Below are 16,452 nucleotides of genomic sequence, written 5' to 3' on the forward strand. Positions count from 1 at the left end.
CCGAGTATGTTCTTACATATTTTTACTTATTTTAATTTATGCTGTTCATCCAAGTACTTATAAAGATTTTCTTTTTCATTAAAAAAAGTAACAGAGGATGATCTAAACAATATAAATTATCAAATAGATAGACAATCCTTATAATGATCTTTATAATGATCTTTTTAAGGATTGTCTATCTATTTGATAATTTATATTCTTTATAATGATCTTTTTGCTCCAAACGGCTTTGGCAATATGACCTATTCACCCTATTACTAGTATTTTGAAATTCCATAATGGTACAATAATATAACAAATAATGATACAATCATTTAATAAAATACACCAACAAATTAAAATCATTGCTACAACTTGTTAAATTATAAACTTTCCCGGAAAAATCCTACTTGTAGAAAATTTTAATAGGTAAATAATCATCATGTTCCAACATTAAAAAACGCCAATTAAAAATTAATAAAAAGAAAGCTAGAGTCTACCTATAATTATAATGTGGAGACTCCCCTACACCATATACCTAGTACCTCTTCAAGGTAAAGAACCGCTTCCGCAATGCAAACAAAATATTTAAAAATATTTAAGCTATAAAATTTCATAACATTTTAATTAATTATCCAAACTTGTTCAAATTACTACAGAATAAACAAAATATTGCATGAAAGAGTGCAAGTATTAAACTCCTTTTCACCACCGTCAAACGTAAAATATTACACAATTTAAAAAAAAATGCTATATATTATGATGGCTGTTTGAAATCGAACTTTAAGTGTGTAGAACTCCGAAATTAATTAACCAAATTTAATACGGTAAAGTCCGTCATATTCAACACATTCTATATTTCCATAAACACCATTCTTCAATAGGTCAAAACACTCTAACTAATGTACAGAAACTTTTATTTTATAACATTCTCCTTTCTATATTTAATTTTTAAACACTGTAGCTTTTAAACTACTCACACAATTCTAACCAAGTTGCCACATAATATTTCACGGAATGGTAAAATTCACCAAAAATAATATTATGTTCATCGTAATAACAATAAGAATAAAAGTTGACTTAGTCAGTACTCCATATATTCTTACGGTTAAACGCAAATGACAATTAAATGGTAAAACTACTTTAGCTTTTAATATTGTATACATGTGAGTAGACATTGATCAGCTGATTGAGCTCATACGCACTAACGCCTCAACGCCCTTCAATTAAAAAATGAATAGATAAGTGTATGAGAAATGTTTTACACGCGGTATTAATTTTCAAGTAATTTGTGCCAAATCAGTGTGATCACTTTAAAACATTTAAATTGAAGTGTGAAACTCCAAAAAAAGGAAAGAAAAGAATAGGCGTTATGACAATTGGAATAGTGACATTGATTATGATTCAGAAACTTTATTTTTGATTATGATTTACTGTTGAATTCAGATTTCCATTTTGCATTTTGAGTTAACGGTTTATAATTTATATCAAGATGGAGTCCAGTATTTTAGAACAATTTCAAACTGTGTTGAGGGAAAAACTACAACAACTAACTAACTAACTAACTCTATGGCCTCGGAACCCGGAGGTTCAATGCCGCGTTCACAAAACGTCTCCACTGACTTCTATTCTTAGCTAACTGCATCTAGTTTCTACTTTGTATTCCAACCTCTGTGAGATCCATCTTAATATTGCCTTCCCATCTGCGCCTAGGTCATCCTATTGGTCGTTTTCCTATTGTTCTTCCAGTCAAGACTTTGAAAGCGTTTCTTCTTTCTTCCATTCTAGCTACATGACCTGTCCACCTAAGCCTCTTACACTTGACGACCCCTACAATGTTGGGTAAACCGTATAAACTATGTTGTTCCTCGTTATGAAGTTTCCGCCATTTTCCATTCCCGTTCCTCTTGGGTCCGAATATTCGTCTCAGGATATTGTTCTCAAATATTTCAGTGTTTGTTCTGCCCTCAGTGTAAGCGGCCATGTTTTGATACCATACCGAACATCAGGCATGATTCATGATTTATATATTTTAAGCTTCTAATTCCTCGACGACGAATTAGAGAGAATGAACCGCGAGCCGTTAGCACGCCAGAACATATTGTAGATAACATTCAACAGTTACAGGTAAATGCGCGTTCATCTCCGCGTAAAGGGAATCTGCGGAATACCGAGTATCGTAATTCAGATTATCAAAGTAAAGGATTTGAATGCGAGGATCTGATAGCAGCGTGAAACGAGTTTATTCACACAGAGTTTCTAAACCCAAGCGTATCATTCAAGTAAGACATATGAATTACTGGCAAAAATATGTGGGGCTCCCTGATAGTATAACTGCGCGCGCATATATTCATGATTTGAAAGAAAAGGCTAGAGTAGTAGGAATTTGCAGAGATGATTTATTGCATGCTATCCCCTGTCTCGTTGAACAAGTGGTCAAAGAATGGCTCACGAATTAGATGAGAAAATTTTCGACTTTTAGTCAGTTTGAAAATGCTTCAATAGGTATGTTTGATTCAGTCACAGTTCTTGCTAGCCAAATTGCTTTCTGTACAAGTAGGAGATTCGACCCAAATACCCCGGATAATGTTCGGAATATTGCTGGGAAACAGTACCAATTATTAAAGGATTTAAATCCCGAAAATTCACCTGCAAAAATCAACGCGAGTATTATTGATACTTTACTGCGAAGGTACTTTGAACAATTAACATTTCATCCGTGTACTTCATTCCAAAAATTTTGGCCAGTATAGCTATAATTGAGTAGTTAAGAGCAACGGAAAACAATAAAGTAAGGATAGGTTATAACACGCGACGTTCATAAATACACTTGGACATCACCAGACGGAAAAACACATAATCAAATTGATCACGTTTTAGTAGATAGAAGAAGACAATCTAGCATAATTGACGTCCGGTCGTTTAGAGGGGCTGATTGTGACACTGATCACTACCTGGTAGCAGCGATAATACGGGAGAGGTTATCGTTGAATAAATGTAATACTCAATGCCCGAAAACGGAGAGATTTAATTTAAAGAAATTAGAAGAGAGCCAGGTAAGAGAGGAATACCAGATTGAAATTTCGAATAGATTCTCGGTTTTAGAAGACTCGGAGTGCACTAGTGTTGAGGATACTTGGATTGAAATTAGAGATAGCATTAAAAGTTCAGCAATAGAAAAATTGGGACACGCGGAAATACGTAGGAACAAACCATGGTTCGACCAAGAATGCATTAAACTAGTAGAGAAGAGAAAACAGGCAAAATTACGGTGGCTACAAAATCCGAATGAAATAACTACACAAAATTTCGCAGATATCAGGCGGGAAACTTCCAAAACTTTTAGAAGAAAGAAACGGGATTTTTTGAAAGCTAAAATTAAGGAACTTGAAGATAATAGTAAAAATAAAAATATTCGGGACATGTATAAGGGGATCAGCGAATTTAAGAAAGGTTATCAACCTCGTGCTTATATATTAAAGAAATCTGACGGAACAGTTCTCACTGATACGGATAGCCTCCTAAATAGATGGAAAGATTTCTTTGACGATTTGCTGAACACGCAGCCAAAAACTAATGTGCGTGGAAAAAAGGAGATACACACCGCAGAACCGTATATTCCAGAACCCAATCGAATAGAAGTGGAAGCCGCTATAAAGAAATTAAAGAAACACAAATCTCCGGGTGTAGATGAAATTCCGGCTGAGTTAATTTTAGCTGGAGGCGAAAAATTGTGGAACAAGATACACAAACTCATTCTCCTTATCTGGAACAAGGAAGAATTGCCACAAGAGTGGAAAGAGTCAATCATTGTTCCAATTCACAAGAAAGGCGACAAAACTGACTGTAATAATTATCGAGGCATTTCTCTTCTGTCAACATCCTATAAAATCCTTTCAAATATTCTGTTAGCAAGATTGACCCCATACGCAGATGAAATTATTGGAGATTATCAGTGCGGATTTAGACGAAATCGATCAACTATCGACCAAACATTTACCATTCGCCAAATACTCGAAAAGAAGTGGGAATACAATACCCCGGTACATCAACTATTTATTGATTTTAGAAAGGCTTACGACTCGGTTAGGAGAGAAACATTATACAACGTTCTTACAGAGCTTGGAATACCGAGAAAGCTAATTAGGTTAATTAAGATATGTTTAAGTGAATCCCAAAGTAAAGTGCGGGTAGGAAAATTTTTGTCCACGAGCTTCCACGTCGAAAATGGCCTGAAACAAGGAGTTGCGTTGTCGCCATTATTATTTAACTTTGTGCTGGAATACGCCATAAGGAAAATCAAAGATAGCAACCAGGGCCTAGAGTTGAACGGCATTCACCAGGTTATGGCATATGCTGATGATGTAAATTTAATAGGGGATGATAGGAGAACAGTAGAAATAAATGCAGAGATATTATTAAACGCTTGCAGGGACATGGGTTTAGAAGTAAATGCAGAGAAAACTAAATACATGGAAGTGCGTCGGGACCGTAATACGGCAAATTGTGGAGGCGTTAAAATATTAAATAATACTTTTGATAAAGTGGATACTTTCAAATATTTAGGATCAATATTAACAGACGAAAATCATATTCACGAAGAAATTAAATGTCGACTAAAAGCAGGGAATTCGTGTTACTATTCGGTTCAAAATCTCTTGTCGTCGCGAATTCTGTCGAGGAATTTGAAGCTTAAAATATATAAAACGATAATCATGCCTGTGGTTTTGTATGGTTGCGAAACATGGTCGCTTACTCTGAGGGAAGAACATAGACTGAAAGTATTTGAGAACAGGATCCTGAGAAGAATATTCGGACCCAAGAGGAACGAGAATGGGGAATGGCGGAAGCTTCATAACGAGGAACTACATAGTTTATACGGTTTACCCAACATTGTTAGGGTCGTCAAGTCTAGGAGGCTTAGGTGGGCAGGTCATGTAGCTAGAATGGAAGAAAGTAGAAACGCTTTCAAAGTCTTGACTGGTAGACCCATAGGAAAACGACCATTAGGAAGACCTAGGCGCAGATGGGAGGATAATATTAAGATGGATCTCGCAGAGATAGGAATACAAAGTAGAAACTGGATCCAATTAGCTAAGGATAGAAGTCAGTGGAGAGCTTTTGTGAACGCGGCATTGAACCTCCGGGTTCCATAGGCCATAGAGTGAGTGAGTGAGTGAGTGATAGGTTATAACGCATCCAACAATAATAATTACAATGCAAATCTTTCTTCTCGTATGTAGCAAGCTAAAGCGACAAACACGTCACACAATGGTCAGGATAGAAATAATAGACAAATAGCAACAATAATGGTACCCGACAGAACCAAGGTACCAAGAACCAATGAATAAGGATAGTGAGAAGTACAACCGAACAATGAACAAGATCGAATGGGCAAGCTTCGCAGTGGCAGGGATAATAAATCGCGTGAAAATGATAATCGTAAATCAGGACAAATTCGAGGTAGCATTCGGGGTCGAAGGAATAATCGTCAGAATTGGAGAAATCAAAATAATGGAGGATCAAAGGAGAACCGAACTCGCGACCAGTCAGGTGAGAACTCGGGAAACTAAAAGAATACAGGTTTCGAGGGAGGACATCCGTCGAATAGAGAATGGTGAATAGAGAACTCCCGAGTAACGTATTTCGTTTTCGAGATTTTACCTTTGAGTCTAATTCGGATTTAAATTAGGATGCTAGAACAGACAAATTTGAAGAAACAATAGTCAGGGCGGATGACAACGAGTATTCTGCTTATATTAACATGCGTGTGAATGGGATCGAGGTAAAAACACTGTGTGACATAGGATTAGATACCTCGTTGGCTTTTTACGATCTGTGGAAAGAAATTGCGAAAAATATTTCTTTATCTAAGTTACAACAGAGGAAAATATTCTTATTGTAGACTATAGTGGAAAAGTTAAAAAAAATATAGAGGCAGGACTGTCATACTCGTAGAAATAGATTCACTTGCATACATTTTATAAGTTTTTGATGTAGCCGACCTTAATGAAAATTCATAATGCGTTTGAATGCATTAGGGCCATTATAGAGTATCATTAACCTCACACAAGGAAATATTTCATTAGACTATGATAACATTAGAAAATTAGTCTTCCTTTTCCCGATTGAATCAAACAACTGTGATGATGGCAGCGAAAACTCAGTCGAATCACCTGACAAGGTAGATTTTAATACAGAGCGCTCGTACATTAGCAATGTTAGTTATAGTCTAGAAGATACAGTTTTTAAATGAGTTGCTTCGACAGAACAATTGAGAGCTCTATTAGCTGTTCTAGAACGTTAGATCCTAACCCAAAATAATTTACTGTTTCAGTATGGACACAGTTTTACGAATTGCTTCTTCAGATGTAAAGGACTTCAATACGAAATAAAAATTGATACCAACGAACAAGTGGTCCGAAAACAGTATACAATTGCGTACAAGTATTTACGATACCTTTTGTACAAGGTAAAATCGAAAAGTTATTACAGTTTCGAATTATCACTAGCGGTCAATCTATGGATATTATAACTATTTTAGCTGTAGCAAAGACCAATAATAAGTAGAGATTATGCATCGATCTAAGGACTGTTATTCAACATTCAATTTTGCGGCGGATTAAACAGGAAAACATAGATGATTTGTTGGCCAAATCACAGGGAAAACGGTTTACCAGCTTCTTGTCGTACCATCAGAGTGGTGTACATCTGAAATCCAAATCATACACAACGTTCAATTTTGAAGGAGAGTGTCTTCAACATCAAAGAATACCCTTCAAATGCCGTAACAGTAGCATAGTTTATATACGAAAATGCCTTATATGCAATTTAAATTTTTATTTGATTCAATTGATTTGGACAAATTCTGAACGAGAATAAAATAACTCTAGGACATAGGGACGTCTATTACTCCCGGCGAATGCTAAGGAAGAGTTCCAAAGTACAATCAAGTAACACACTATTGATTTTGATCCAACTCATTGCAAAATAATTTTGTAGTAAAGTAATATATGAAATATATACCGAGGGCTACAGTGCATTAGAAAGGCAAAGTGCAATTTTAGTTATGAAAATTATTATCCATACTCCGTGTTCTGTTTTTGTGTTCATTTCTTCTCGTTATTTGTTATATATTAGTATTAAGTATATATAAGATTATAATTAAGATTTAACTGCAAATGTTTCTCTCACACCAATGACGCACTTGGGGGATTAGCACTGGAGAAAAAGTTGCCGGGATAATACCACATAAATATCCAGTTGCTGTGCCAAACAATTCTGAAGAGTAAAGATGAGTCTACAGCAAATTAAACAAGGAATTCTCCAAAGTAGAGTGCTGATATTGGAGGCGCGTATATAACTGACATGTACGCGAAAGGTCTGCGGACCTGAGACTTCACTACTTGGGGCTAGCCGTAAGAAAACGTCATTCGCCGGCTAATAGCTTATTCCCCTTAACACAAAATTATACATAATTCCCTACGCAACGTGCGTGGTGGCTGCACACAATACCGGAGTTAAACCCCCTGAGTACCAAAGCTCAAGGTACGGGTTGCAATGGTGGACTGAAGAGGGTTGGCAGTTTATTTCAAAAAACACTCATTTAGATCACCTGTATGTACATGCAAACGGAATATAGAAAATAATTTATGTTGATTTTAGTCTACTGGTTACGATGCACGATACACTGCGATTACTGCTTGAGAAAGTACAGATACCGAGCTGCAAAACCAGCGTGACTAGCGTCACTTTGGTCACTTGAACATCTGGTCAGCCAGTATTTCTCTAAACTACTGCAATGTTTGCATTAGCGATTAAACAAAGCACTTAATTTAGGTCCAAATAATAATATATACTGTGCATAATAATAAGTCAGGGAGAACATTGTTGAGGTTCGTCGCTGACAAATATTCTCCAGTTGTGTGGGAAAGAAGCAATTTCCCCAGAAGAAAGAACTTATATGCATCGCAGAATAAAGTATAAATCGAAAAAAATAGTCAATGTCTTCACGAAATATACAGAGCGTCCAAAAATACTTTTATGTCCTGGTGGCTGTTATACTCCTATGCTTCGAAATGCAGTCATTATACGTTGCCTCATATCTTCTGGTGTAATTCGTCTATTTGTGTAAACAAGGTCCTTGAGTCGAACTCAGAAGTAACAGTCCATGCATGTCAGGTCTGGAGAGCGAGGAGGGAAAGAAGTATTGGACCCTCTTCCTAAGCAACGGTGCGGAAATTAAGTATTTAATGCACCTCTGCATATAGGAGCAGTATGTGCTGGACAACCATCCAATTGCATCCACATATTAGGCCGCAAATGAAGTGGGATGTTTTCCAGCAGTTGCGGTAGATGTTCTGTGAAGAATGGATGAAACAAAACCGACGTTAATTTCCATCAATAAACCATGGCCCAATTACATGTGTTCCAATGATACCATCCTACACATTGATGCTCCAGCGTCTTTGTCGGTCTATCTATAGTGTCCAGTGCGGATTCTTCGCAGCCCGATAATGCGCATTGTGTAGGTTGACATGACCACACTTGTAAATATTGCTTAGTCTGTCCACAGCACCTACATACTGAAAAACGTTGGGTTTTCCTCAATTTCTGACTGGCCAAATTACAAATGGAAGCCCTCTTACACAGACACACACACGCACACACACAACAAACACACAACTTAATTCGTACCGTGCATTACTTTTCCACAACACAAGTACTTCACTACAATTCGTACTAACAATCCTTCAACAAAGCCTGCTCAACTTACTGGAACAAATTATGTTCCAGCGTACCTCACGTTCGTGCCTTTCAATTCTAGGTTGTCAGCGACTGTTTCCCTCGAAAGTTGTATGTCTTGTACAACAAACATAAACCAGCAGACAACACAATCCAGTTGCAGTTAGTGTTATCAAAGATGTGTATGTTTATTCATTTCGGTGTTTTCTTTGTGGTTATAGGTTTCACTACATTAATGTCTCATGAATTTCACTTTTGCACGACGGATAGGAAAGAAAAGGACAGGTAATGACAGGGCTGGAACCTTGCGTTAATCCCATTACTGAATACTCAATTTCCCAGATTCGTTTATCCCAAGATGTTTGTTTTTGTCCAAAACATATTCTCAAAGAATTGTTTATCGTAAACACGTATATTTCACTCGGATTCGACGCCGCGTGGTATGGTGATATACTTATGTCCCTAATTCCATTTCCATATATAAAATCTTTAAACTTAGCTGATATAAACACCAAGTGATTGGCATGACCTATGGAAAACAGAAAACCGTTTTTACACATTAATTTATAAGGTTTGTTGATAATGCTTTAACTAGAAAGGAATTTTATTGGTTCAAGAAAGACTCTTTTTGAAAATGAATCCACGACTATCAGACAATAACGTCCTGATTTACTTTCTACCATTGGGCCTATTAGGTCAATTTGCCAACATCCACTTACTATCTTCTCATACTGAGAAATGAACTTTCCTGCAGGTTTTACATTATTACTTTTATTTAACTGATATTCCTTACAAGCAGAAACATATTCCCTAATTTCTTTTTGCATCTCAGGCCACGTAAAGATCGCACAGATTTTCCCAATAGTTTTACTTATTCCGGCATGAGATCCGGGTAAAATACTCGCGTGGAAGAACTCAATTATACTTGGAACTAACATTTTAGGTAAACAAATCTTATACGGATTTCTAATAGCTTTAGTTTTACGATACAATATATTATTAATCAACTTATATACCTCAATCACCCCTTTTTTAAAACATTCTCTAACATAATATTATGACTCTCTATATCTTTACTTTTAGAAATTAGATCGTCCATATACCACTCTACACCTTCCTCTTTTAACGGATATAACAATTCAGTTAGTATTTTTGATAACACATGACATCCTGCATCTAATCCAAATGGAAGTACCTTAAATTCAAACAAACCCCTATGCGTAAGAAATGCCATCAAATGACGACAATCCTCCGTTAATGGTATTGTTAAATATGTTTTTTCTTATATCAAGATTGGTATAGATTTTAACATCTGATAATTCAGCTAAAATATCCTCAATCCGGGGTGTAAACTGTGTATTTAAACAAAGATGCCGATTCAAAGCAGAACGGTTTACGACTATACGTTTAGATCCATCGTTATTATTAACAAGAAAACAGGGAAAAGCATATTCACTATTACTAGGTTGGATTTTAACACCTCATCAATAATTTTATCGAGTTCTCTTTGAGATGCTCGTGACATGGGATATTCTTTCTTACGAAAAGGAGTATAATCATTTAAGATAATTTTGTAATTAAAATCCTTAATTTTTCCTACATTGGGTGAAAATACATTAGGAAATTTATCAAGTATCTCATTCACACACCCTTGTAATTCCGGATATTCCTCCAAGACTTCCGGATCCACTCTCAATTGACATGGATTCTCGATAGACTGCTTATTTCGACTGGTATTTGAAAAACCAGTGGTCTCCACTGAGCTGGGAACACTGGAATGTACCCTGGTTGGTCCCTGAGTAAATTCCCTAACATGTGACTCCCGACAAACGTTTGGATGTAACTCGCTTAAAGATGTTTCCCTCAAAAGTAATTTTGTTGAAATTTGGGATGGTTCTTTGCAAAACAAATCAACAGCATAAGTATCTTCACTTAAATCAGATGGGGGGGGTCCCTTAATGAAAAGCTAAAAGAAACCACAGAGTTCTCTAAAGGAAGAATTAACTTGTTGGTCACTAAATCGATCTTTGCCTTTAACTGTTTAAGTTCATTAATTCCCATAATAAAAACTGGCTCAAGATTTTTCACCAAAAAAATTTTATCGATACACTCGATTCTTTAATTTAATGGGAATCCTCACACATTGTTCTAAAGTCAATTTCTGTTTATCTATTCCTACTCCTGTAAACTTTTCAGTAAATACTTGCAGAGGATATTTTAAATTTTGATTACATCTATCAAAGTTTTGTTTATCAATAAGCGAAGCTGATGAACACGTGTCTAGCCCCCCACGTCTACGAGTTCCTAGCACAAAGCATCGACAAAAGCTGCAATTAGTTTTCCTGAAGTATTATTTTCTATTGTTCCATCCTTTTTTTAATATTCACTGTTTCTATCAACAAATTTTCGGGGTATTATTCCTCCCTCTCCTCCCTCTCTGAAAATACGAAAGTTGTATTATTAGCAGGTAACGAACTAAAAACGTTTAAGTTCTCATTTTCTACACCATTGCGAGACACTGAAACTCGATTCCCTTTAAAATTATCACTATGCATTAAATTACTCACTGGTCTAGATGCATAATGCTTTGTTTTTATGTTGTTAATTTGAAAAACTCCATTATACACACTATCACTCACATTAGGGTGTCCATGTTCAATATTATCTACCGGGATTCGAACTTCGGACCTCTCCATAGGAAACTATACTGCTGCCGATCACTGTTAGCTGCAAAGCGTCTCTTATTCCTCCTATCAATATTCATAAACTGATATTGAAAGAATTTGAAACACCCACACCATTAGAAGATTGAACACCGGACCCAAGTTCCTGATTCAGAGCCCTTACCGGTCACTATTCCATGCAAAGCATCTTTCCATATTCATCCCCATGTTCACTTTTAACAACATTTTATTCAGCAAATACTGTTTATTAGCAGGAAAATTGGCTACTCGGTTCAGTCCACCAAAAAAAATAACAGGAAACCTCTTTACGCTCTTCACCTCCTCTACTTGAAATCTTGGTTAATGCACTGTAAACTTCCAAATTGCTTTGATGTAAGTCATATTGATTTAATTCACTCAACAATTCATCTAATGACGTAGCGTAACGATACTTATATATGTCATGTTTTAAGTGGGGATTCATTCCTTCCATAATAATTTGTATAACTTATTTACTATTCCCATAATTTAGGGATCCATAAGAAACAATATATGAGGCTATTATTTTGTTTACATAAACTAATAATGTTTTATGCATAACCTTAATACATCTATTTATGATGGCTCGCTTACCTAATAGTATAATGTATCTTTGAAACAAATGACCTGTAATTTGTGACCATTCGATAGTCATTTCATATAAGGAAATTAATTCCTGATTTAATCTACCTTGCGCTTTTCCTAACGCAGCAATCAGAACGGTTTCTACAGGAAATACTTTCAATTTAATAATACCATAGACTACACTCATAAATTGAAAAAGCTTTACATCATCTGATCCGTCTACTACAGGAATTCTACGTACGTGTTCATTAAACAAATTACAAGAAGCATTAACCGTTAATTTCTCCATATTAAAATTAAAAGGCGCAAAACTATTCAGTAAACGTACGTTCTGAGGTTAATTACGAATAATTTCAACTTTATTTTTATCACAAAATGGATTTGTACTTTTCTTTTCTTTCGCAATCGCCTCCTCAGCTGTTTGATCAAGGTCAATAAACAGATTAAGGGAGCTACGACTACTTGTTGTAGACACACACAAAGGTTCCAACTCCGCTGCTATTAGAAAAGTTAGAACACACAAGGCTAGTTACATTATTAGCAGTGAACGACTATAAATGTTGCCTACTTGATTCTGCACCCCCTTCCAAATACGACAAATCCCAACCTTGACCTATATTAGGCGGAATAAATACTCCCCATTCTCCTCCTACAAACCCAATTAATACTAGCTGACCAGGCCTTCCCGCATGATCTTCCATATTTATGAATAATGAAGAAAGTAAAAGTTAATGCTATAATATACAAAAATATTCCACAAGAATAATATATCTGCCTAGTAGTGACTGCATACTTACAAGCATTTGTTTCGTACAAGAAATCCGGTTTTACCATACAGCCTTCTAACCATCCAGAATTCAAACCTTTTTTCCTACAAAAAGAATGCATATATATATTTAACAACTCCAACAAAAAACCTATAAAGTAACGAACAAATAAATGTATATACATGTATTACATTGTACGTTCCTACCTATAGTCTCAAGGATATAGGAGAATCTTCCAGAATTGAAACATTTTTTACTACAAAAAGAATGCAGATATATTTAACAACTCCAACAAGAAACCTACAAAGTAACGAAGAAACAAATGTATATATATGTATTATGTTGTACGTTCCCTCCTATAGTCTCAAGAAAACGGATTTTACTCCAGCACTTTAAACCTATCAAGTATGTAAGGCATGTACTGTAACTAATTTCAATGACTTTTATTATTATTATTATTGAAGATTCGATTGCTAATGTTTGTAACGTGCCTTAGGTATGGCTCCGTCGTGGGCCACTGGCCGTTAATGACCAGGACAAATATCTATAAAGGGAAACATATCCTACAGTAATAATTGTTAAGTGAGGGAAATTACGCGAGATCCTCCTAGTGCAAATCTTAACTATATTTTCTATATTAATTCTCATCTATAGGATAGGATAAAAAAACATGATATAAATAATCAAAAAAGATGCTGTTAGGATATTGAAATAAAAGCTTGTATATGAGAATTGAAAACCTTATAACAATAATTCAATCAAGCAACATATATTTTCAATGGATTTGAACAAGAATAGCAGTTTCTACATATGCAAATTTATATAATAATATATATATTTTTATACTAGAAAAATTTTTTTCTGTATATATTTAAGGAGTCTAATAGAGTAGCAACATCTACCCTACCACAATTTTATAGCATTGATTTTCTTTTAAAAAAATTATATTCAAAATTGTTCTAATAACACGCTGTTAAATCATTCAAATAGATGTAAAATATATTTACTCCTAACTAATGTAATACCTTAAACCAGAGAAAATAACAAATTAGTATAACAACTCACCCATTTACAAAAGTGATATATAATTCCATTCACTCCCGATTTAATTAAGTTGGTGTCACAGTACATAACTTTTATCCACAAAATTTCGCCAAACCGAAATAACACTTTTCGGGAACTAGATACCAATACTTTAGAAAATATCTGAATATAGATTTCTTTTTCAGGAATAAACTCTAAAATTCACTAATTCTGAAACGCGGGATATATATTAACCTTATAAACAATTGACTATAACAGAACAGATAGTGCCCACTTGCACAGTTACAATCGAATAGCTAAGCCGTCGTAGGTACGTGATTCACAACTTTCCGTCAAAGGCACTAAAACGATTACATCTTTATTTCGGGTTGCATACTCCTCAGCCAATACACTCCAAGATTCTTTTAAATGAAAGGGAGGTTAAAATTTTCGCACGTAACAGTGCGTATTCAAATTTTTATGTTAAGAATCCTGCGACATATCCGCAACAATTTTTATAGACATACTTTTTAGTATTTCAAATTATATGTCCGTAGCCAAACTCTCTATATAAATATTGTTGGGTGAGTACCGCAGGATGCTTTATCATGAATTGACAAGATTTATAATTCGATGCTTTCTTTATTATGATATTCTTTAATTGTACACCTGCATTAACACAATTAAGGTGTTATACAGATTCTGTTATTCCTGTGTTTTGTATATTGTTGTATGCTAACGATCACGGTAAAAATTTTTGTCTAGCGTCTTTCTTATTCATTGTGTCATTCATTGTGTATTATTCAACGGGTCTTACTTTCGGGAAACCGTGTATATATATGTGTGTGTGCTTGTGAGTTTCTGTGTTTTTGAATTCAATTTTGAATGAATTGGAAATCATTTCTGCTCTAAACTGTATACATATTTTTCTTTTTATGTTACTGAGCTTTTTATGTTATAATCTTTATTGATGATAAAGACAGAATCTTTCGATGTTTTTTCTCAGAATGGAATTTAGTGACACCAACTAATATGTCACGTTAACACAATTTCTAATGCCTATCCCAAGTGATTACATCCTATGAAATTTTAATTTTCACATAAATTTATATGTGCAAAGTCAAGAGTGGTAATACTCTTACAGCACTAATCACTTAAATTACAAAGCAACGGCGTGGAAATGACTGCGAACAAAGAGATAAACCTTTAATGTTGCATGAAGGTAAGAATGAAACTCATATTACTCTAGAAATATTGTAGTTCAATTAACTATACATTGCTAGCGAATTACTAGTGTATATTTCTTATTCTCACACACTATCCTCAAATATTGATTTGGAATTTAAATTAATATCGATGTAATATACACGATTTACTTTTCTAGATGTTTGTAAACTCACCAGATGAATTCCCTCAGCGAAACAGAAACGAATTTGTACACGATGGAGGTAAAAACAGCACATTCTTTATGTTAGACCTTTATCCAATGTTAAGTACTCCAGAAGTTAAAGAACTTAGTGTAAGTCAACGAAAGTGTATTTGGCCGAAGGAAGAGCAGTTACTTGTTTCTCCCGTTTATAACAGAGCTGCTTGCAGATTGCAATGCCAATTTCAAAACGTCATGCGATATTGTGGTTGCACCCCGCACCTGTTATATTCTAGTGGTAAGTGTCAATTAGTTTGATGACTTATAAGAGTAGATATCCAGGCGTTAATCCCGATGGGAAAATTTTGGCCCCGAAACCGTTATTAGAGTGCTCTAACCCGGCCTAAATCAGTATGTTGCTATGCTAGAATAACGAAGTATACTCTTGGACGCCTTCCAGATGTAGAAACAAGATCAAACATGACTTTTTTCGTCTCCTCATCTTATATTGTTTAGTTATTTGAACCGCCGCCACCCTGTGCTCCTCCTGGAAAGCCAAAGAGCATAAGCGTTTTAGCCCCTTTTCCTATTCCCACGGAATGCCAGTAGGTTATGAACGGAAGGCATGATATTCAAATGATCGAAGCTTCTCAGCAGATTGTATGAAATTGACCTTAGTTGCTAAGGTAAATATTATATTTCATGATTTTTTTAAAAAAACGTGGGATTAGAAGCAATATATGAGTCTCATGACCAAACACATACGCATACAAAATCGTGTCGCTTAGCCCCCTTGGTCCTATTCTCACGAAGTGCCTGTAGGTTATGAACTGAAGACGTGATATTCAAATGATCAAAGCTTCTCAGCAGATTGTACGAAATTGGTCATAGTTGCTAAGGTAAATATTGTATTTCACTATTTTTTTAAACGTGGAATAAGAAATAATATATGAGTCTCATAACGAAACACATACACATACATTCCTTCCCCATCCTCCTGCAAATGGATTCCATTGATTAAGCATATTCTAATCGCGGAAGCTTCTCATAGCATATCATATTGTTTTAAAAACGTAGGATGTGAAATGTGTTATATGGATATTCACATGATGATGTCTGTTATGACAAGTAATTAAAATCACTTATGTAGAAAAATTAAAGATCAAATTATGTCAAATGTATTTGCTGCTTATGTTAAAGCCGTGATGAGATATTGCAATATAACATATTCCCATACCACAAAAAACTACGCATCGAATATTAGAATTGAAATACAGTCCCATAG

The sequence above is a fragment of the Thermobia domestica genome, chromosome 8 (genome assembly GCF_964235325.1).
Source record: "Thermobia domestica chromosome 8, izTheDome1.hap1.1, whole genome shotgun sequence".
In the NCBI taxonomy this organism is placed as follows: domain Eukaryota; kingdom Metazoa; phylum Arthropoda; class Insecta; order Zygentoma; family Lepismatidae; genus Thermobia; species Thermobia domestica.